We start from the raw sequence: 24,077 nt of genomic DNA on the forward strand, positions 1-24,077 counted from the left end.
AACGGGCCATTATTTTTGTAGGGAGCGCAAACGTTAATTCAACATTTCCTAGGGGTGTGGGGCATAGAAACATTGGAAATTGGGAACCACAGTCCTATTCCCTTCTTAGGCTCACCTTTCACTATTGTAGTGCACCCTTCACTTGTTTCTTATCCACTTGCACTGCTTGCGTTCCCATTGATCCTACTCCCAACCTTGCCTTACCTTGTACCAGTACAGTGCACCACTCTCCTGCTTCTTGCACACCACTGCTCATTCTCCTGCCTCTCTTGCTCACTCACCTGGTGCCCTCACAGTACTCCCCTCACTTGCTTCTTATGTACCACCACTTACTCTATCGCCCTCCTACTCCTTGCCTTGTGTCACTTCACACTCTTGCCGTGTGCCCCTACCATCCTTCTTGCACTCCATCACTCTCACTGCTCACTCTCGCATTTCTCACACCAGAAATTCCTGGGTGGACTTGTTTCTTGGGGAACAATTTGACAGAAGAGTGTCTGTATGTTTTCCCCCCATATTTCAGTCTGCACAAGTCTTATTTTAAAAATGAAAGCTTTGAACCCAAGCCAGCGGATGGTCCAAACAGGCACCAAGATGTCTAGAATCCAGCTGAAACCTGGCTATTCAGGTGACATTGCAACCCTACCTTTAGGTTGGACAATGCTTTATACATGTTAGAGTACAGCTTCCATCAGCCCTAGCCACCATTAGGGAAACATTAATGGGAATTGCAGTCCAGCCTCTGGAGGGTGATTTGATTCTCACCTCTACTCTCAATACTGCAGCATCCTATTCTTTGCCTGTCGTCTGCCTCTATGTGGTATCACAGTGCAGATGAGACCCAACCGGGTCAATCCACTGCACACCACTTGGGCTATGATGCGTAAGCAAGGCGAGGAGAAGCCAGACTAAATTCCTAGGAACTGTTGTGAATATTCTGTCTTCCACCGGTGACACATATAGCACTGCTTGAGAATCACTGGTCTTTCAACCCTACGTGGTGAGACAGGGTGCATGAGCAGAAAGACGAGGAGAAGATCCACTCACTGGATGATAGGGTGGATAAGATAGGGTTCAATGGGGAGTTTCCCTAAGGTGTGCTGCCCAAAGAAGGAATTCAGGTAAAAAGAACTAGAAGAGATCCTAAAATGCAAAGATATACAACTATGCACAAAAGTTAGACTCATCCTCTGCTCCCCATGACTGCTGCTCAGACCCATAACGGCACTCCCCCGGGTCTGCACTGGCTCTACCCAGGCTGAGCGGGCACTCCCCTGGGACCACAATGGCTCTCCCTGGGCTGGGAGGCCTCTCCTTAAGCCCACGTCGGCTCTCCTCAGGCCAGGCAGGCTCTCCCTCAGGCCCGCACTGGCAATCCTCACGCCAGGTGGGCTCTCCCATGTCCATGGTGGCTCTCCCCGGGTTGTGGAAGCATGGCTGTGGCTCTTACGGACAATCTTCCAGCCCCGGACCTCTGGAAACCCCACCAGAAGTCCCCCCAGAAGTCCTGCCCCCCACACCAACTTTCACCCATTCCAGGGATGCCACTGGCATGAATCATTGGAAAAAACAATAATGCTAGGAAAGGTGGAGGGAAGTAGAAAGAGAGGAAGGATGTATGTTAGAAGATGAACTCTATTAAAGAGATCATGAGTATGAGTTTGCAGGAGTTGGCCAGAGCAGTAGAAGACAGGAGGTCCTAATCCTAAACTTGACAGACCCAGCCATTGCTCATTCTCATCTCTTATACACTCTAACAACTGCCTTTTTTAAAATCTGTGGAAATAGGCTCAAGTCTACAAAAGTTCTTGCTACCAGCTTCTTTCTGTCTTAGGGCCCATTCACATTATCTTTTATCCCAGTTTTGAAATCGATTCTTCCACGTGAAGTTCATATTGGGCCCGATTCTGTCACAATCCATGTCGAGGCTTGCACAAGGAAATGCCCCTTAGCGCAGGGTATTGAGATTCAGGCTAAAATCTGTCTTTTCTGAAAAGACCCGGGTTCCACGAAATCTGAACTTGCCCCCGATCATAATCGGGGCAAATGCAGGGAGGGATTAAGGTCAGAGGGTGGGCAGAGGTCAGAGCATTTCTTCCCCTCATCGGAGGGGAGGGGGAGGAGGAGGAGGAGGAAAGAGCCGAAGGAAAAAGTGGAATCTGGAGGCAAAAGAGTGACAGGAGGCAAAAAGGGGAAATCAGGGTGACTGACGGGGGCTACAAAGGGCTGTCAGAGTGAGGGGGGAGTGGAGAAAGTGATGGAGGAGGAGGGAGCCGTGGGAAGAAGGGAGCCATGGAGGGCATTCTATAACGGAGCAGGAGAAGGAGGATGAAGGAGCCAGGGCAGCTCAGAGGGAGGGGAGGGTCGAAAGGAAAGGGGAGGAGGAGGCTTGCCAAGGGAAATTGGGCTGTGGGGCTAAGCCGGGGGATGTAGGAAAATCATGCTGCAGCAGAGGGAGCCTCTTTTATTTTTGACAATTTTTGCACATGATTTTTTAGGTGACATGTCTGTGTGCTTGCTTGTGCTACTTTCATTTCCTCTTGCTCCTGGATTATTATTATTAGTGTTATATGCAGATCCTACAATCAGAATGCCTGAGCTGCATTTCCCTTTTCTTCCCAGTTGATTCTATGGGTCAGTTGGAACTGACAGGTCACTCTCTCTCAGCCTGTCCTGGACTGCGGCCAGCACACACAGACACACGCCGATAAGGAAGTCAATTAACTATGAAGCTAGAAGTAGTCCACAAACCTTGCAGGGACAGAGTGAACAAGCAAACCGAAAGACAAGCCGAAGTCAGGATAACAGAGGTCACAATAGTCAGTCCAGTCCAGGGTCAGGTCAGCCAGAAGGTAGCAATAGTCCAGCCCGTTCCAAAGTCAAGAGTCAAGGCAACAAGGAGTCAAGATACAGGAAGCCAGTATAGGCAGCAGTCACACCAAAGGGTCATGCAATAAACTCTGGCACTGAGTTGGTGTCTCTCTGCTCATTAAGTAAGGGAAACTCTCCCCTGTGCCACCTGAGGCTGATTTGCTAATTGCTTCTCAGCAATTCTCTGGGATCTGCGTCTGGCAGCACTTTCAGCCCTGCGTTGTCTATAGGAGGGAACCTTCAAGCTTGGTTCCTCCCCAGAGTCACCACTAGGCGGCTGTACCACCAGAGGAATCCCACCCCATCCTCCTCCTCATCCTCTGAGACCTGCTCTTGGCTGGCCATGACACAGCCTCATTGGAAGGGAATGGCAAAGCTCCTCTGAAGAGAATGTAAGCAGGAGGAAAAGGGTCAGGTCAGGTCAGGTCAGGTCAGAGGCAGGGCATGAATGGAGCACGCATCAGCCACTCCCCCCCCCTTTTATTTTTTTTTAAATTATTTTTGACAAAATATGCACATGTTTTTTTTTCTTGAGGCAGATATATAGATGGATTGAACGTGGCTAGCTGCTTGTTCCCTTTCCCTTTTATTTGCTGGCTTCCAGCAAAGGGGAAATGTTGCAAAGGGCAAGACTTTTTTTTCCTTTGCGAATGAATGCTAATAATAATAATAATAATAATTTGTTTTATTTATATACCGCTATTCCAAAGATCATAGCGGTGAACAGCAAGTAAGCTAATTAGCAAGTAAGCTAATTTGCCCCCAACAGTCTGGGTACTCAGTTTAGCGACCTCGGAAGGATGCAAGCCTGAGTCGAGCTTGGGCCCCTTTGCTGGTCCTTGAACTCTGCAAACCTTGTGGTTTTGAGTGAATGGGCTTGCAGTACAGGCATTTAATACCCTGCAACACAGGGCTCCAGTCTACAAAAGTTGCTCTTGTCAATTAGGCAAATTGGCAAAATGATACATACTTTTGCTACTGTCTCTAAGGAATTCAGGGATAACCCTGAATTGCTTTTAAGAGCAAAAAAGAATGCATGGCAATCGCATCCTTTTCTGGCATTTCCAAGGTGAGGAATTTACTACTACTATTATTATTATTATTATTATTATTATTATTATTATTAATATTACATGTGTAAGAGGCATTCTGGGGTGGCAAGGAGTGGGGGGATACAGGATGCATTAGCTTGCATTTTGGGGTTGAAAATGGGGCCAAGGGCAGATCATAACCTGCACTGACCCAAATGCCCACAACACACACACATACACACAAAAATGTGCACATTTTGGTGCATTTTGTGCCTGGCTCTTTAAAAAAAAAGGAGGGGGGAAGCACACTTCTGATGCTCCTATGAGTGCTGCAAACGTCACCTATGACAATTGCTTGATTGACAACAGGCGCCTTCATGCTAAACCCGATTTCTGTAAGAAGGCATTCAGGTTAAAATGCCCCTTATATTGTAGTGGGCACTTACTAATGGAGAGATTTGGGAGGGGTCCCCCCGAATCTGCCCAGTTCCTTCAGGAGCAAAACCACCAGTGGGAATGGGGCCTTAGGGAGCTGGGTGTGCTTAGCCTGGAGAAGTGAAAGTTAAGAGGTGATATGATAGCCTGTTTAAATATTTGAAGGGATGTCATATTGAGGATGGAGCAAGCTTGTTTTCTGCTGCTCCAGAGACTAGGACCCGGAACAATGCTACAGGAAAAGAGATTCCACCTAAACATTAGGAGGAACTTCCTGACAGTAAGGGCTGTTCGACAGTGGAACACACTCCCTCAGAGTGTAGTGCAGTCTCCTTTGGAGGTCTTTAAGCAGAGGCTGGATGGCCATCTGTTGGGGATGCTTTGATTGAGAGTTCCTGCATGGCAGGGACCCTTGGGGTCTCTTCCAACTCTATGGTTCTATTTGATGAGTAGTGATATCACCCCCTAGGGTGTCACTAGGTGCTGCCCCTACCCCCACATCCCTTATTGATCCTCCTGACTGTAGCCATCTTTGAAAAATCTCAGTTAAAATCCATGTACTTCTGAAAGTCAAGTATCTTATCTGATCTCTTCTCCCTCCCTCTTTCACCATGGCCCAAATCAGAGTGGGAAATATGTGCCCTTCCCACCCCCCATGTTGCTGAAGTAAAATTCCCAGCAGCCCTATCCAACATAGCTAAGGCTGAAGAGTGTTGGAAGATGCAGTCCAGTATCTGGAGAGTCACACGATTCCCACCCCAGGGCTAAACTATAAAGGTCTGAAGAGCATAGATTGTTGTAGAAATGGTAAGTATTTATCTGCTAATTCTTCCTGAAAATGAAAATACTGAAAATGCTTTGCCTGAGGCTGCGTTCCCTTGAACTTCAGTTTCTTTCTGTTTTCATATCCATGCAATTCAGTTTCCTTCACAGCTGAGTTTCCTTTTCCTTTTAGATCTCATCCAGGAAGGAAACGTTTACACTACTCAATTGTAGCAATCTGATACTATTTTACCTGCCAGGAAAGCATCCTAGAGAACTTTGGGATTATTATTTCATGAGGCACTAGAGCTCTCACTTTGAGCAAAGAATTCTAAGTACCTCACAAAACTACGAACACCAGTATTCCATATGCTGGAAGCATGACAGTTAAAGTAGAAGTATAGTGCTATATCTGTATAGTGTGAAAGAGATCTAAGATTAAAAATAAACTGAGGACGTGTGGCTTTCCAGGGATATGCTGCATCTAGGGCAAGGGTTATATTGCAAGCCTCTTCTGTTTGTTCTTTTGTGCCCCACCTTCCATTAGTCTTCTGAGAAATAACAAGACTAGGATCTCATGTTTTCCTCATGGCTAGAGCTGAATTGAAAATACAATTTTTAATCACCTTTGCACTTTTTACAACACTTCCCCCTTTGTCAATGGCTGATAGGGTTCCAAGATGATGACTGAACAGCCCTGAGGATTTCATTTTCTCTTCTGCAGAGTAGCTTTGCCACACCTGCCTTTTAGCATGTTTCTGAAACAGAAACATATAAAGATATAGATTCAGAGAGCTGTATTTGAGCAGAGCTAGCATGGTGTAGTAATCTGAACATTGGACTATGACTCTGGAGAACGGTTTGAATTCCTACTCAGTCATGGAAATCCACTGAGCAAGTCACATACTCTCAGCCTCAGGGGTAAGCAAAGGCAAACTTCCTATGAACCAAACGTGCTAAGAAAACACAATGATAGGCACACCTTAGGATCACCCTAAGTTGGAAATTACTTAAAAGCACACAACAAAATGGTTCTGTGGGGCTTTTTGTTTGTTTGTTTATTTTACTAATACTCTGAGGTCTACCATCCAGTTATTATTGTGTGCCTTTAAGTCATTTCTGACTTGTGGCAACCCAAAGGCAAATCTATTCTAGGTTTTTGTTAGCAAGATTTGTTCAGAGGGCATTTTGCCTTTGCCATCCTCTGATGCTGGGGGATATACCTACACTGTAGAAATAATGCTGTTTGACAACACTTTAACTACCATGGCACCATCCTGCAGAATCCTGGAATTTTTAATTTTCTGAGAATTCAGCACTCTTTGACATAGAAGATTAAAGACCTTGTAAAACTACAAATCCCAGGATTCGATAGAATGGAGCTACAACACTTAATGTGATGTCAAAATGCATTATTTCTACAATAGGTGCACACAGAGAGAGTGTGGCTTGTCCAAGGTATTAGCACACCCTACACTCTTCTCACTGAATATGGGGTTTCATATTTTCATATTTGATATCTAGTGTCAGGTATGTTTTTCAGAGGTCATGATGACCTTTGGAATATGAGGAAGTTTCACGTGGGAAAGGCATGCTGGCCCAAGTACATGTGGAAGACTTAGATAATACTACAACGCCTGCAGAACCTCCCCCAGGCTCTTTGCAGTTCCTCTCACAATGAAGACTAAGCAAGTCCAATCGCAAAGCAGTTAAAGACCTGGGCACTGTGTTCCTAGTTATCCGTCATGTTCAGCTATCTCGGGGTTATCTCAACTCCAATCACTGTTTTGTCATTCTGAAGTTAAAGCCATCAGCCATTCTGGAATCCTTTTGTCAATTCTATGGGAAAACCAAATCTTTGTTACACCGTGTGGGAACATCAAGTACTCCTTGAGGGTGCATAAAATAATATAAATATGTGCCCAGCTCACATGGCCAATTCACTGCTACAGACTGAGGTTGTGTTCTGCAGCTCTGTATAGCCCTCAGATTCTGTCTGAGGCACTCTCTGTCTTCCATTATCACCCCCTCTAATTCTTGCTTCTTTGCTATCCAACCTCACACCTTTCTTTCTATTAATCTTGTGTGGTTCTTAAAGTCGCCTTGGATTTCTGTGTTTGCATGCACCTATTTTCTAAACAAACCCTTTTATTCATTGAAACTGGAGTCTTTCTGCAGTGAGTACTTGTATACCCAAGTGAAGAGATTCCCTTAGATTACCCATCTCTTGTAGACCTCCTTTTGAGCCAATAATTCCCCTCAAAAGAGACGTTATCACTGTTGGTGGGGTCCCCAGGTCCCCCTGCCTTTTTGGGTAACAAAGGTCACCCAGTGGGTTTCTGTGGCTGAATGGGGATTCAAACCCTGGTTTCCCCATGTCCTAGTCCAATGTTCAAACTACTTCACCATGCTGGCTCTTAACCAACCAGATCCAAGTGCAAAATAATAGGAGCAGTAAGTGTGGGTGAGGAACACACTACCTTCAGAATAAAGACTGCATATCTCTAAGCTCATGCCTACGTGTTTGTTTTCTTCATCAGGACTGAATGAACAAGAACACTCCTAATTTTCTTTAAGCTCTTTTAATTTCATTTTTTAAATCTTTAATGAGTTGTTGTGGTTGTTAAATCAACAGAGAGTCAGCAGCACTTACTGATCTTACCAGTAGATCTGGATCTACATTCTGCTTTCCCTCTGTTTTAGGCAGCTGAGGTAATCACTATTTCTTTGACAGTCTGTCACATCAGCATCCAGCAAAGCTTGAAAGTTTTTGTTGTTTTTAACCTAACTTACTTTTAACCTTTTGTTGTTTTAACCTCTTTCTTCAGTTGCTGGAAACTGAGTTCAAAATGCAAAAGTAGTTTGCACTCAGTTAACTCAGCAAAAAGAAAGAAGAAGGGTGTGGAGACTTGCACTTCCCAGTAGGCTTGCACAAAAGCAAATGGCTGCAGTCTCTCCTAGTTTTGGAACAGAATATGCTGTGCTGTGTGACTCCAAATTCTTGTGGTAAGCAAAAGTAATAAACTCACATTGTAAAAAGCAGGCAAAGGAAGAGTCCTGCCAGTTACAAGATTTCCTTGAGAAGATCCCCTTTCAATTACTGTACACAGTCCTGGAACTGCACCTCTAAGCTCTCTTTTTCACAGGCACACAGATTCCCTCCCCCTCCCCCCCCCGCCTCAATTCCTGCTTTGATTTTCCCTCATCTACCTTCGTTTCTGATTTTTATTTGTATTTGAGATCTGTCTTGAACCTTATAGCATAGCAAAAAACTCCCAAAAAACAAAGCAGTTTACCTTTCCCGGTTCAAATCCTCTTCTGGGATGCAGCTGGGTATTATCACACTAAAGGAATTTGCCACTGATACCACCAACTAAGTGCAGCCCAGCTGCAGCCCGGGTCCCAGTCAGCACTTTTTCCAGCTATGAAAAATGGTCACCGATGGTCACCTGGGAGCTAGGCTGCACTCGGCAGCAGCAGTGAATTTGGAGTTCCTTTGGTGTGATAACACCCAACTGCATCCTGGAAGAGGATTCTAACTGGGAAAGGTAAGCCGGGGGTTTTTGCTGTGTGAAAAACTCCTTAGTTTTACCTATTGTCCTCCCTCCCCCTTCCTTTTGATTTACTAAAACTCTGTACCAGGGTGGCATTGTGCCACAGGGAGCAAAAACTGTAATTTGTAGAGTTTCTGCACTAGGAGAAAGGCAGGATAGAAATAAAATAAATAGAAGTGAGCACTGAGAGGGACTATGTGGGAGAGATTTAGAGCGGTTTATATACCTGAAATGTGGTGAGGGCACTGTTGGCTGGATTTTGCTCCTCCAGAGCCAGGACATTCACACCAGAGCCAGGGCTTTAATCCAACTAGCCCTTCACTCTAAGTGGGAGAGCTTGTCCCTTCCACCAGTTCCATCTTTCCTGGTGCACCGAGGAGAAGGCTATAGCTCTATTCTAGTAAGAACTACATAGCATTTAGCATTCATTGCCTTCTGTAGCCAACCTTCCACTCTAACTAGGAGGAGGGGGTCATTCAGTTGTCTTTTTTTTTTTAGCATGACAATGCAAATCATTTAATGCATTCCGAGTTTTGTTGTTCACACTATGGAACCACATCGATGCACATCTCCATAAGTTCGGTTACTCACACGTGCAAACATTTGAATAAAGATGGAGTCGACAATGTGAATGCATTTGGAACCCCTTTTTTGTGTATTGAATTTTTATTTTGGGTCTGTTCAGGTCTATTCGCATCAGTTATTCACAATATTGATGATAGATCTTTTTAAAGAACTCAGGGAAAACCCCAATATCGATTATCCCAGATTAAGTGTGGGGTTTTTGTCAGCCCCTCCCCCAAAAAGCTTTGGGGTGTGTGTGAATAACCTAGATTTAACTCAGATTCAGCCTGGATTATTTTCACAGTGTGCATAACCCCTGGGACTTTAGTTAGTAGTGATTTGTAGGGGTAATTTGTAAATGGCTGAGAGTATAGAAAGAGCCAGCACTCCTGGCCTACCTTAAGACTCCTCCAATACTGGAGTCCAAAATGGGTAGGAAACCACTGGTGGGAGGGTCTTCTCCCACAAATTTGCCCTCTTGGCTAACAGATGCTGTGTTCTGGGAAGCTGAGGCTATAGATGCCAGCCTTGATACAGCCCAGTTTGTTTCTTTCATGATGGCAGCAGATGAAACTACTAGGAGGCAACTGTGGTTTAAAAAGTGGAATGCAGATACCAAATCTAAACCCACCATTGCTACAATTATTTCTGGATGTGTTACATGAAGTGTAGCTAGAGACAAAGGATAAAAAGAAAGGTCTTCCATCAGCCCCCCCCCCCCCCCCATGAGGACAAGGGCCATAGAACCATCTCTCCGGATCAGAGGTATTCTAGCACTTACTCAGACCTATTTCTTGTGCCAAAAAGAACAGGTACTGAAGAGCCATTCTAATTTGATAAAAGCCAACCGCTTCATCTGCAAATGCAAGTTTTGGATGGAGATGCTACTTACTATTCTGGTGAGCATTCAGGGCAAAATATTATCTGAGGTTTCTTGGCCCAAAGGAAGCCAATTTTCATATTCCAGTGTACTCTAGCCACAGAAAAGTTTTGAGATTCATGTACCAAGACTACTCTACTAATACAAACCCATCCATATTTAGATGAGGAGAGATGCTAGGTTAGATCACTTGTACCAAAGGCTTAGGGATTTATAGGTCAGAACTAGCCCTTTGAATTGAGAATTACTTTTCCCGGACTACAACTATCAGAACTACACAGCCAGCATGGTCATGTGGGAAGGGATTTTTGAGAGCTGTCATCTAATTTTGCTGAACTTTGAGCCAGACAAAGTTCAGAAACTGGCTATCTGATGAAATGTTTAATCTGTGCTTCCACAAGTATTCAAAGTGTATTTTTGTAAATAAACTCAGATATTACAAAATGTCAATAAGCCTCTAGTGACCTATTTCTAAAAGAAAACAAAACTAGATATGTGTTACTGCCTGGAATCTTACAATACTAAAATGGGTGATTGTAACAATCTAGGTTCTACTTGTTTATTATCTCAAAAGCAGAGTTTTGTGGAAAAAAATGTTGTGATGATGATCTGAAGTCAGTGGCTGGAGCCAAAGCAACTCATTCCATAGACGTAAGGTGACTGGCTTGTGTTTCTTCCAGATAGATCCAGGGTGAAATGGGAGGAAAGCACATCAATCACTTAAAATATACAGATGACAATATACTTCTAGCAGAAAATAGCAAAGATTTGGAAGAGAAAATTCAAAGGTGCAAAGGAAGGGTTACAGCTGAACATTATGAAAAACAAAAATAATGATGATGTACATCAGGGGTTCCCAACCTGGGGGTCGCGACCCCTTCTTGAGGGTCGCCAGGTTGGGATTCCCCCCTGCCTCACCCGCCTCCCTTTTTCCTTGCAGGTGCTGGCGCTAGCGCCGGCAACCGCAAGGAGAAGGGCCGGGGTCACCTCCTCCCCTCCCCTTCTCCTTGTGGGTGCCATCGAAGGCACCTGGGAGGAGAAGGCGAAAGGGCCGGGGTCACCTCCTCCCCTCCCTTTCTCCTCGTGGGTGCCATCGAAGGCACCCGGGAGGAGAAGGTGAAAGGGCCGGGGTCGCCTCCTCCCCTTCCCTTCTCCTTGCATGTGCCATCAAAGGCACCCGGGAGGAGAAGGCGAAACGGATGGGACTGCAAGCCCCAGCAGCATTCGCGACCGGAAGTCCCGCCCCTTCTTCCTCGGTGGCCTCCTTGATTGGTGGGGAGGCTGGGAAGGGGTGGGACATCCGGCTGTAAAGCCCGCTGGGGCTTGTGGACAGTCGAAAGTACTGCCCTTTCCTCACCTCCTAACCAATGAGGGAGGTCGTGGGCAGGACTTTCGCCTGGAATGGGGGTCGCAGCCCAACAAAGGTTAGGAACCGCTGATGTACATTAAAGTAGACAATGAAGACAATGAAATAGTTCCTATGCCTTGACTTAATCATAAATCAGAATGGAGATTGCAGTCAGGAATCAGAAGAAGGCTAGGACATAAAAAGTTAGCTATGAAGGAACTAGACAAGATTCTCAAGCGTAAGGATATATAATTGAATACCAAAGTCAGAACAATCCATGTCATTATATTTCTGATTTCTATGTATGCTTGTGAAAGCTAGATAGTGAAGAAAGGTATTAGGAAGAGAATCAACTCATTTAAATTGTGATTTTGGAGGAGAGTTCTACAGATGCTGTGTACTGCCACAAAGACATATATGGATCCAAGTGCTGGATGGCCATCTGTCGGGGATGCTTTAACTGAGACTTCCTGCATGGCAGGGGGTTGGACTGGATGGCCCTTGTGGTCTCTTTCAACTCTATGATTCTATGATTCTATGATTCTAATCAAGTCTGAATTCTCCCTAAAAGCCAAGATGACTAAACTGAGACTGTTGGCTTTTGAACATATCATAAGAACACATGACTCCTTATAAAAGACAATAATGCTTGGTAAGTTAGAAGGCAGTAGGAAAAGAGGAAGATCACATTACAGGTGTATAAACTCAATCAAGGTAGCCATGGCTCTGATTTTGAAAGATCTAAACAGACCGGTTGATAACAGGGTGGCTTAGAGGTCTGTCATTCATATGGCTGCCATAATTCAAAGATGACTTGATGCAATTAACAACAACAAGAAGATGCTGGATGACTGGCTTGTATTTCTTGTATTTGGTGTGCATTTCTTCAACATCAGCTTTCCATGTCGTATGATAAACTATTTTGGAAACTAAGGAGCTGTACATAAAGCCCCGAAGGGACGGCGGGACACTGCCCCTTTCATAGCTGGATCGGGGCTGTAGCAACCTCACGCCAAGGCCATGATCCAGTCTTTTGAGGACTCAAAAGCAGCTCCTTTTTGTGCCCTCAAAAGAGCGCCATTGCTGTGTTGCCGCGGTTATATGGTGCTCTTTCAGTGCTGCGTCATATGGATACAGCACTGGAGGCACGCCATGAAGCCGTGCGCCATGTGAAGCAGTGCACGGCATAAGGGTACCCTGGGGGGGAGCAGAGTTGGGCCTGTGTCATGAGGACTCTATGCCCCAACTCTGTCCCCATGCCAGCCTTTCAGACTGGTGTGTACAGGGCATCAGTGAAACAGGTGTTATTCCCCACTCTTATCTCTTTAGGGTGAGGACTGAGGGTTCTTTGTTGCCTGTCAGTTAATTGGTATCAGTTTATCTGGTTACCTGGATTCCCAGTTTATGAACAATGTATATTCTGAACAGCCAGAAACAGTATCAGCACTACAGTTAAGCGTTTTTAACTATTGGAATTGAAAGATATAAATATGGGAGGGTAAACAGGTTCTTTGTTAGTCTTTTATGCTATTTATTATATACAGTAACAGATATACATTCATCCTCCATATTTGTGGCTTTGATATTTGCAGATTAGATTATTCACAGATTTGATTAATATGTTTTCTCTAGGAATATCTGGGTCCTCCAGTGCAACTCTATGGTCAACTTTAACTAAAAGTTGCACTGAAAGACCTAGAGATTCCTAGAGAGAACACTCTACTAGGCATTTGTAGCTCCTTCAGTGCAGTTCTATGGTCAGTGTCTGTTGGACGTTGACTACCGAGTTGCACTAGAGGACCTAGAGATTCCTAGAGCAGTGTCCCCTCAGGTAAAAACATGGTGTTTTTGTTATTTGCGGTTTTTCCATATTCACGAGGGTCTTGTGCCCCTAACCCTAGTGAAGATGGAGGGACAAGTGTACAAATATACACTCCCTTCAGGGACAAACATAGACCTTTCAGTGTGTAGGCACATTATAGTCATAGGGTATTACACTTTCGTAAAGCCTAAACGCCTATCTCTTCTGCTTTTCCCTAGGAGGCATCTCTATACTTAAAACACAGATGAAGGATAACATCTTAAACATTATATCTGTGGGAAAAACACACAGGCATTCAAGGAAGATAACCATCTTTCATGGGCACTGCAACATGATTATTGCAGCATTCATTACATCTATATAAATACCCATGACATATTCATAATGGGTATTTATCAAATTAGATAAGAATTAAATCTAGCTATTTGAGGGCAAAGGTTCTCGCTTACCTGCATGGTCTAGGTCAGGGGTAGGCAACCTGCAGCCCGGAAAGGCCTTGGGACTGGCCTCAGCCCGGTCCTGCCACCGATTGCCGCGAGGGGCATGGTGGGGCAATGGTCTATAGAAGCCTCAGAAACATGCATTTATCTTAACATTTTTTAAAAAAAATCAGCAAATTTTTTCACGTGTCCGCCATTTTTTATTTTAAAAGTGCCCTCCATTTGAAAATTTTGTCCTACATTTGTCCCAGTTTATTTATTTATTTAATTTTTTGAAAATTTAATTATTTATTTTTTGGCTTCGGCCCCCCAGTTGTCTGAGGGACAGCAACCCGGCCCCCGGCTCAAAAGGGTTGCCTACCCCTGGTCTAGGTCTTATCAGCTATGGAGAGTATAAATGTTAGAAATGGCTCTCTTCATATGGGAGAGACTGATGCTTGGGCCAGTCTGGCTTTTGTCGCTCCTGAGCCAGTTGTATTTCTTTCCCAGACTCCAATCCGACTCCAATCAGTTCAGAGATCTTTGCATTAACAATGTTAATTTGTTTGTATAAATATTTTCCTTATCCAATCAGGGATAGGTCTTTTTGACATACCACTCGGTGACCAGTAGTTCTTGGCTGCCTTCCATCAGATTGCATCAGTTAGTAACCATTTGTAGTTGAATCATGATGAGTCAATACAATGTTTTTGTTGGCTTTGAAGCCATTTCTCCTTTTATTATTTTGTTTATAGTTAGATTGGCTTCCTACCCATAATCAATAATTGCCTATGTTCTTGGTATTACACACGCAAGGTATTACACATCCTGGTTTATACCTTACTACCTTTATATTTATGCTTTACAAAACACATAGCTATTCAAACTTCAGTGACTTAAATTTTGCAAAATATAAATCTCAGATCAGTGCCCAGCCTGCAACACTCAGGATGCTTTTTTAAAAAAAAACTTTATTAATAAATCAGTTTGCAAAAAAGTCAAACAAAACACTTATAAAATAAACAAAATGAATTTGATTACAAATATAACGAAAATACATGAATATGTGAACCCATTATCCCTTCCCTCTTCCTCTCCCCCAGTCCATTGACTTCCTGCACTACTCTGTCTATGATCTCCAACTATAACACCCATTTATGCCTCTATAGCTAATCCATTTTTTACAAAGCAGCTTTTCTACATTTTATAACTTTTATTAACAATAACAACAATTAACAATAATTATATAATCAACATTCTTCTATTTAGAAATGCTTTCCTATCTAATAATCAAAACCTACCATCACATTATCTCCAGTTCTTTTTCCCAAATAATTAACAAAAGGTTGCCATGTTTTCAAATAAGTCAGTATTGGATATCCTTTCAACGGACTGGTCAACTTGTCTGATGTAGCCAGGTCCCATAATTTTTCTATCTACTCCTCAATACTCAGGATATCCTTCTGTCTCCAAAAATATTCTTCCTGCTGTAATCATATAACAAAATAATATATGGAGTCGTTCTCTAATTTCTTATTAAAGTTCACCAAATTTAAAAGAAATAATTCTGGTTTAATTTCTACTTCTGACAGTAAAATCTTATTCATCTGCTTCCTTATTTGTTGCCATTTTTTTGCCTTTTTACGACTCCACATTGGTGATAAAAGGAACCAATAGACTGTTTGCATTTCCAACACTTAATATTTATATATTTATATATTTTTGCCAATTCATCTATACATCATTTTCCTTCAGATCATTACAAGTAAATTTTAAACCTTACAACCACACATTCTCTCATTGGTCCAGATAAATATAATTCCTTGCCCATTTCACCATGCATTTTTTAATTTGTTTGAAACAGAAGTTTCAAAGTTTAACAGTAATTTATTTAAAAAAATGCAATTAAGTGGGTATCTCTTGCATCTATCAGGATATAAAACTCTGATTTCTTCTTTTCAAAATTAAATCTATTCATGTCTTATTTAAATCTTTCTCTTAATTGGTAGTACATTAACCGAGATATTTTGTGTCCTTTTTCTAAATGTAATTCTTTAATTTTCCACTCTCTCTGCTCCCATTCTATTAAATCCTGATACCTCAGCCAATCTTGTACTATACCTAATTTTCTCCTATAAAATGCTTCCTGTGGTGATGCCCAATTAGGTAACTTTATACTAAACCTCTCCTTGTTCCTAATTCTTATCAATGCTCTTCTAATAATATGATTTTTACATTTGCTCTCACCTTCCCATACCACAAGTGCGTGTGCCACCCAAATCTCACTCAATTCATGTTCTTCTAAATTCTAACATCCTAATCTTCTTGGCTTTACTTTGCGAATGAAGATTCAGGAAGGACTCATCCGTGCTTTCTAGAAGCGCGTTGATGACGTTGGATGTATCCTTCGAGCCTGTGCAATGGATTTTTCTGGTGGAGCGCAGCATGCACAGAACTGGCCTCACCGTTTAAACCAGAGGTTCGACTGCTGAGGCCTTGACAAGTATGGACAGTGGCAGCGAGGTTTTCGGGTCGTAGGTTTGGTTAGAGTTTCCTTCTCTTAGATGGTTGACCTTACAGGGTTAGACGAGCACCATATGCCCAGGTTTGGGATTAGAGTTTTCCTTCTCCTAGGATGGTTGCCATAAGGCTAGAGATCCCATCCTGCCCTTTGTAGCGAGCATTCCAGTTTCAGTGAATACAAAAGGTTTTATTTGGAAATGTGCAAGGCTGCATTTAAACATACAACAACCAATACAGCTTTTTAAAAAGTGTAGAAAAATGGTTAGAAAACAACCAGGAGTTACAGAGGGCAATAATTACCAGTTTGAAGAGAAGTTCATGGAAAATGGTGAGTGGCTCAGACAGCATTTAAGAGTTACTCAGAGAGATCCCTCATCTGTTGAAAAGAGCCCTGGCCTGTGAATATGGGAGCTGTGAAAAAATGGCTATGGCTGGGACTGGTATTTATACTTTATTTCATACAAATGAGGGGAGCTTGATGTTACCACATGGTGTAAAAAAAGGCTTTGATGATTTTCTTGGAATTTATAAAAGGGATCCAGAATGGTTGAGGGCTTCAACTCTGGAGTAATAAAACACTGATTGGATCTGAGCCAATCCCTGGACAGTCAGACAGGAAGGGTGAACAGGAACACAGAATGAGGTGAAGTGGAAGGTGGTGTCATCTTTGACAGCTTTTGCTTTAGAACTCACTTTGTCTCCATTGTAAGAGGAAATGCAAAGAGGCTGGAGTATGTGTAGAAAGATCAAACCCATTTAGCATTTATTTTAGTACCATGTATGTCTCTCACATATTCTTAGGTCAGCATGACTCCTTATAAATATAACTTTTTAATCTCCACAGGGCATCATGACCTCCCAAAACTAGATATTAATTTTGAAACCTCGTATCCAGTGAAAGGAGTATAGGGCAGTGTTGGCGAACCTTTTTAAGTTCGTGTGCCAGGGGCGGGGCTTCTGCCCCCTCAGGATGGGGCTGCATGCTGGGGCCTCTGGGCGGGGCTTCCCCCCTGCCTTTTTCCTGGCCCCCAGCTGTCTGTCAGAGACAGCTGGGGGTCAGGAAAGGCCTGTGAGGGGATGGAGCCATGGGCATGGTCCCAGTCCTCCTCTTCCTGGACCTTTCTTCGCCCCAAAGGGCTCTCTAGAGCTCTTTGGGGACGAGGAAAGGCAAAAGGGGAAGAAAAGGAATGGGCGGGGCCCCTGCCTCCCTTCCCTCGGACCTTTCCTTGCCCTTCAAGTGCCCTGTTTGGGACACTTGGGGGGTGGGAAGGGTAAGTGGGGAGGAAGGGAGATGGGCAGGCCCCCTGCCTCCCTCCCCACGGACCTTTCCCTGCCCTCCAAGTGCCCCGTTTTGGACACATGGAGGGCAGAAAGGGTAAGTGGGGAGGAAGAGAGATGGGCAGCCCTCCTGCCTTCCTCCCCACGGACCTTTTCCTTCATCTAGCTGTCTCTCCAGAGACAGTTGGAAGCCGGCAAAGGTACCTGGGGAGGAGCCACTGGGATGCCCCGATCACTCCTCCTTTCCCTGCCTTTTTCCCAGCCTCTAGCTGGAGGCTGGGAGAAGGCTGCGAGGAGGAGCCAGAGGCGCACTCCTCTGGCTCCTTCTCCAGAGTGCCCTTTTCTGGCATCCAGCTGTAGGCCAGAAAAAGGCAGGGTGGGGGGAGGAATGGGCATGCGTGTGCCTCTTCCACCTTCTCCCTCGCCCCATGCCTGAGGAAATGGCCCAAAGTGCCACTTCCGGCACACATGACATAGCTTTGCCATCACTGGTATAGGGCATACTAACAAAAGAGAAGGTCCAGCAACTTGAGATCTGTACTTGCAGCATATTAGGGAGCATGAGGTTTTCTTAGACAGAGCAGAGCAGACTGTCCTGAATGAGAAACATACAGAGATGGCCCCTGAGGGAGAGGTCAGTTCCCAGACACAGGAGGTAGACATTTGGAGAAATGTGATACATAGGAAGCCAGGGATCATTCTGTGGGTTTGGCACAACAGGATGTATTCTCTCACTTATCAGTGATGCTGAGAATATGCAGAAAATGCTGTTTCCTATGCAAATCAACCCTGTGTGAATTTTACACAGAATAAATGGCCAATTACAGAATTTTCAGTGCAGAAAACAACATTTCCTGTGAAGGAATTAATACTTTTGTATCAAAATACTATTTTTCACACGGAAAATTTTGTTTTCTACACAAAAGAACCAGTTGTGAATTTTGCATAGAACAAGCCCTGAACTGTGAAGATTCTTATCAGTCCAGGATTTTTCTCATTATGGTTTCTCATTTTATGAATATTTTAAAATATTCTTTCCATCCCTAGGCTCCATGTGGTTCATGGACTGCATTTTGCCCAAACCTGCTCTAGGATTACATCCTAAATGTTTCTTTGGTATTTATTTTTTTCTCTTTGTACTAACTGAACTGCCACCCCCTACATTTAACTTGGGCGGGTTCTACACCGCCCAAAAGTACGTGCTCGGCACGTACTAGGGTTAGGAAGGGGCGTCTTTTCTGGACGCACCTAACCCTAGTATGTGCCAAGCACGTACAAAATGGTGGCGCCCATTCTACGTGGGTGCCGCCATTTTGACATAGCAGACGCTTAGCGTCCGCACATTGCGCTGCAGAAAGAAGCCGCTTTTTGCAGCTTCTTTTTGCTGTGCCAGGGAATCACGTGGTTTTCCACTGCGGTTCCCTGGTGCAGCAATCATGGGCGCTGGCAGAGCGCCCTTTTGGGGCGCTCTGTAAAGCACCTTGGTCTCATTAATTGTGACATTTGCAACAGTAAATATTTTTTAACGTATTTTAAACATTTCATGTGGTTGACTGACTGGATTACCATTACGGGTGTTAGAAGCCAGTTTGTCCTCTAGATAGCTTACTTGCTGTAGACATAGGCCATAAGTGATGGAATAATTTATGCCTGACTTCTTCTACTTCCAATTTTTCTGAATAAGAGAGCAATTAAATGTTCCTGAATATGATTTTGACTGGGAACATGAATGGAAAAACTTACTTCTGGTACATATTTGCAAACACCATTGAAAGACTTGCTCCATACTATTGAGTTTAAGATTTTTCAGTTTTTCAACAGGTGGAGACAAAGTACCAGATTTAGCATGTCTCTGTAAAGCTCTTTTTTTGTAAAATAAAAAAAAGTTGCAAAAAAGCTCTTTGCTGTAAAATAAAAAAAATGCAAAAGTAGCCTAATCCTACTTAAAAAACAAGATCTACAGAGCAGGCATTTTAATGCTCTTAATATGCATTTGTTTTGATATATGTCTTATTGAACTGAGCAGAAATGGGGAAATCTGTGGCCCTACAGAAGTTATATAACTACAGCTTCCATGATTCCTGACCCTTAGCTACAGTGATTGGAATCCTTATGACACTGTTATAGCACTGGGACTTGCAGTTTAGGGTGAGACAATTGAATTCTCAGTCTGAGGTCTGGGGCATTACTAAACTACAAAGCCCAGAATTCCACAGGATGTTGACATGGCACTTAAAATGGAATGTAGTGCTAAAGAGTGTAGTGTGATAGATATCTGGGACTGATGGGAGTTGAAGTCCAATAATTTCTGAATGGCAGCAGGTTTTCTATCCTGGTAATAGAGGTTCTGCCCCCCCCCCGAAAAACGTGCAAGAATAATAGTTGACCAAACTCTGTTCTACTCAGTGGTTAGTTGGTCTCTCCAGTACCTAGGGAGCTTATCCCATGAACAAATAAGCCAGCTTACCTCTTCCAGCTTGAATTCAGGATCCGGGATGCCCCTGGATGTTATCATACCTAAATCACTTCCTGCACTTTTTCGAAGTTGGGGAGCTTCCAACTTCAAAAACTGGCCAGCTGAGTGAGGTTTCAATCCAGGATACATCCAGGTGGCAGCATCCCGCATAAATAGGCAGCAATTTAAGTATGATAACATTTGGGGGCATCCCCGATCCTGAATTCAAGCTGGAATAGGCAAGACGGCCTATTTGTTCATGGGATAAGCTCCTATATATCATTTTTTAAATGCATGCTTTTATTTATGTTTTTACTTTACCCAGAACTTGGAGACACTACTTTTTTGTTTATATATCCACAAATCCCCAAGCGAACCTGGCCATTTGGCTGGAAAAAGTAGCATTTCCACATTCTGCTCTCTTTGTATTGACCCCTGATGTTTTCAAATTTGCAAAGCAGCATTTCCAATGTAGAAAAGAAATGGTGACTATTAAGAAAGACAAATTGATTGCCCTAGCTAAAACCAGGTAGGTACCTTCATTCATTTTACATTTATTACTGTGCTGTTTCACACACACCCCTCCAAAAACCCTCCATAATGGCTGCTCAGCTGAATAAAAAGTAATGAATACAATGCAGTATTGGTTCAGTGCCTGCATGCTGATGCATAGTGTTTGATCACTTTGGAATGCTAATTTACAATGGTACTTCCATTGCTGTAGGAGGGAGAAGAACAGTTGTAAGATGAACCTGCTATCTCAGGGCTTTTCAGAGTTCAGTCTGGGAAACAGATGCTGTTGTTTCTTACACAAAGACTACACAAAATCAACCTTTTGTTCCTTTAATCAAAAAGACAGTCTCTAATGAGTCAAGCATTGCAAGGAGGACAGGATTCTAGTGAAGACTGGCCCCCAGTGTTTTTGGGACCATTGTTTGTTGAAACAGAACCTTGGGATGGCTCCAAACATAAGGATCTGATACTGCTTCACTATATATTTTTGGAGTAGCCACTCTATTTTGACCAGGGCTGTCCTTACCATTAGGCAGAATGAGGCAAGCAACTGGCTGAGGGATCACATGCTAAGGGGCAGCAACAACAGGCCCTGGCCATTCCTTCCAAGGTTCCTTTCATTTCTCTCTATTGGAGGACAGAGCCTATATGTCACATGCGTGTCACATTCTGCCCCACTTAAACTGGCCTGCTGGCATTAGGTGCAGCCGAAGACACTGTCTCACTGCTGAAGGAGGTGCAATTACTAGCCCAGTTTGGTTCTATATGTGGAATGCAAGCTGTTCATTTTGTTGTTGTTGTTTGCCTCAGCCAGCAAAATATCTTGAATATCTGTTTTTGGCATCAGTAATCAGTCTGCCCAGGAAAGATTTTGAGATATATGTCTAAAAGAATTATTACTATTTCTCTTGAGTTGTAGGCAATGGTGGCTGGGAGTTCTCATGTGACTTTAATAGAGCTATCCAAGACACTTAGTTTTTAAGGCTAGGCTTTATACCCTGGATTTAAAGTTTAAGTTAAATTAAACTTGGAATGTATTTATTCCTCCACTCCACATGCCATGGTAGCCAATAGCCACTGAAACAGACTTTCCTTTCCCTGTAACTCCAGGAGAAATTAGAAGACAGAATTTAATAAGTCAAGGGTCTAACTTTATTTAGAGAAAGAAAATTATTCTGTTCAGAAATGCACATTGAGTATTTTGAAAAAACGTCTAGCTATCTTGCACTATGAAAATTTTTCACAAGAAAGATTTTGCTTCAGAAAATAGCAATCTTGCACATGCACATAAAAACACCCATTAACATGTTTTTGTACAATATTGCTTTTTTGGGATCACAAAAATTTTGTGAGGTAAGATTTTTGTTGTATAAGATTTTTGTACAAAATTTCTCTTTTGGAAAAGATTTTTTGGTGGAATATTTTTTGTCATGCAAGGTTGCTGGTTTTGCAAAGAAAACAGCAGTCTAGCAGAAAAAAAATTACATGTGACAGCCTGGAAACACTGTTTTTTGTCCCAAACCTCACACTTCTCATGCAAAACCCACACATGTATTAGATTTCTTCTACACAGAATAATTTTCTGGGACACCTTGAAATGTGTGACTACTGGATTTAAACTCTTGCAATTGTGTTCTTCTTACTGATTGGGATTTCCTGATTACTCATAAACCCATTTTTTGGCCAAGAAAGGACTACTGGTGGATATTTTTTCCATATGGTCAAGCTGGCATGGATTTACAGGTCCAGTAAGATGTTGCTGGGAATAGTGGGTTCAATATTTTTTTAAGGGTCACTGGTGTGCCCAGCATTGGCCTGTTCAATGGGCAGGAAAAGGCATGTTATGGAATCTGATATGTTTAGAGAGCTTCCTAATTGTAGTAGTGGTCAAGTTGCCAAACAAAGGCATATGGGTCAGGTGCAATAACCAGGTTGTAGTATGCTTTGCCAACAGGCAGTTGTCACATTCAGAGAAGGTCATGCAACGAAGGGCTGGAACAGACCAGAAAAAAAAAAGCCAGCTTCCTGGTGGCTTGGGGGCATGGTGTATGCACGATGCATGGCCCCAAGCTGCCAGGAAGCTGCCATGAAGCCGCCTGGCCATTTACACAGTGGCAGCTTTCCAGCACTCTGGCAGTGTGATGTTTAGATGCCACATGCCGCAGAAGTGCCCAAAAAGGTGTGGCGGTGGCAAGAGCGACTTTTTTCCAGTCTAAAAAGGAGTGGCATTTTGCCACTTCTTTTTGGGCTGTAAAAACACAAGATGAAGGCTGTGGTTGCTGTTGCCCCGATCCAGTGATCAAAGGGGCAGGATCAAGCCACCCCTTTAGGGCTGTCTATTTTGGCCCTATGTCAATAAAAGATCTAAAAGGATGCATACCACTTTTGAGAGCAGGGCCAAAGGAAGAATGGGTGAAGCCAAAATGTGATTGCAGTATCCATTGGCAAGCCTACAAGAGGTGCTGCTTGAGGGACAAATGTACAAACAGCTTGGAATAGCTTGGAATAAAAAAGGTTCCAACTTTTTTATTCAGTGCTATAATAGCATGGCAGAGAAGGTTTTCAGGAGGGTGATGGGGAAAAAATTAAGTTTTCCTTTCCTTCCATCTGAATCCCATCACCTCTTAATTTTATGAGCAATACAAGGTCTTGCTAGAGACTGAATATAACCACTGAATTAGAACACATCTGTTAAGAGTGGAAGCTTTTCTCCAGACCTTTTTTGTTATCACTTATTTGTTATCACTTGGAAAAAGTGTAATTAAAACAGAATGGTATCAATGTCTAAGGCTGGCATTACCTATTCCTTAAGGCTATTTCACTCAGCCTGCTGGTATATATATCAGACCTGAGAAAACAGCAGCCTCTACAGGCAAGGAAGTAGAATAGCTGAGCTGCTTTTGTTTTTAATATAAAGACCTGTATAGATGGTAAGAAAATGAAAATAAAATTTCCACAAATTTGAAAATGTTGGTCTGAGACTCCACACAGAAACAGAAATAGAAGGATAAAGCCAAAATCAGTACACTTGGCAAAAATGAAATCCAAGCCTAATAAATAAATAAATATTTTAAAAAATTTATATCCCACCTTTCTGTCCGGGACAACCAGGACGTCTTATAAATTAAAACAGTAATATAAACACAATATCTCTTCCAAATTCATTTGGATCCTGTAACAAGCATTATTTTCCCAGTGACGTTTTTTCAAACATGAAAGTACATTAAAAAGAAATGTTTTATTTAAATAAAAGATAGTATGATTATTTTTTTCAAAAAATAATTTGGTAATTCTCCTTATAAAATTTTGTGCTTGTTTCTTTTGTCTCAGCTGGGGGAAATCCACATGGAATGAATCTGGTTTCCCATCCAGGCACTGGTTGGAGAAGTTTCACCCAAGGTCTTGCAGAAATCAGGATGGCAGAAATCAGTACCTCTGAAGTCAGGGATTATTGATTCCCACCAAAACACCCAGAGGGCCCCAAATTTTAGACCTCCTGGTCTGGAATGTGGGAGCAAGTTCAAAACCTTTGATATATGCTTAGCAAATCAACTCAAATCAATTAAACACTTAGCATCATCTCTAGATCCATTATCGGTTTCGTGGTTTCAATTTATGCAAA

General features: G+C 42.9%; 1 long non-coding RNA gene across 1 annotated transcript in view; it reads left to right on the forward strand.

The window, feature by feature from the left end:
* Positions 1-5,049: 5,049 nt before the first annotated feature.
* The window catches only part of LOC121927550, a 30,004-nt gene continuing 10,976 nt past the window's right edge, over positions 5,050-24,077 (forward strand). The window contains exon 1 of the long non-coding RNA XR_006103268.1: positions 5,050-5,144. This is a non-coding gene — a long non-coding RNA (uncharacterized LOC121927550). The remainder of the gene's footprint in view (positions 5,145-24,077) is intronic.

Source organism: Sceloporus undulatus, chromosome 4 (assembly GCF_019175285.1).
Source record: "Sceloporus undulatus isolate JIND9_A2432 ecotype Alabama chromosome 4, SceUnd_v1.1, whole genome shotgun sequence".
Taxonomy (NCBI): Eukaryota; Metazoa; Chordata; class Lepidosauria; order Squamata; family Phrynosomatidae; genus Sceloporus; species Sceloporus undulatus.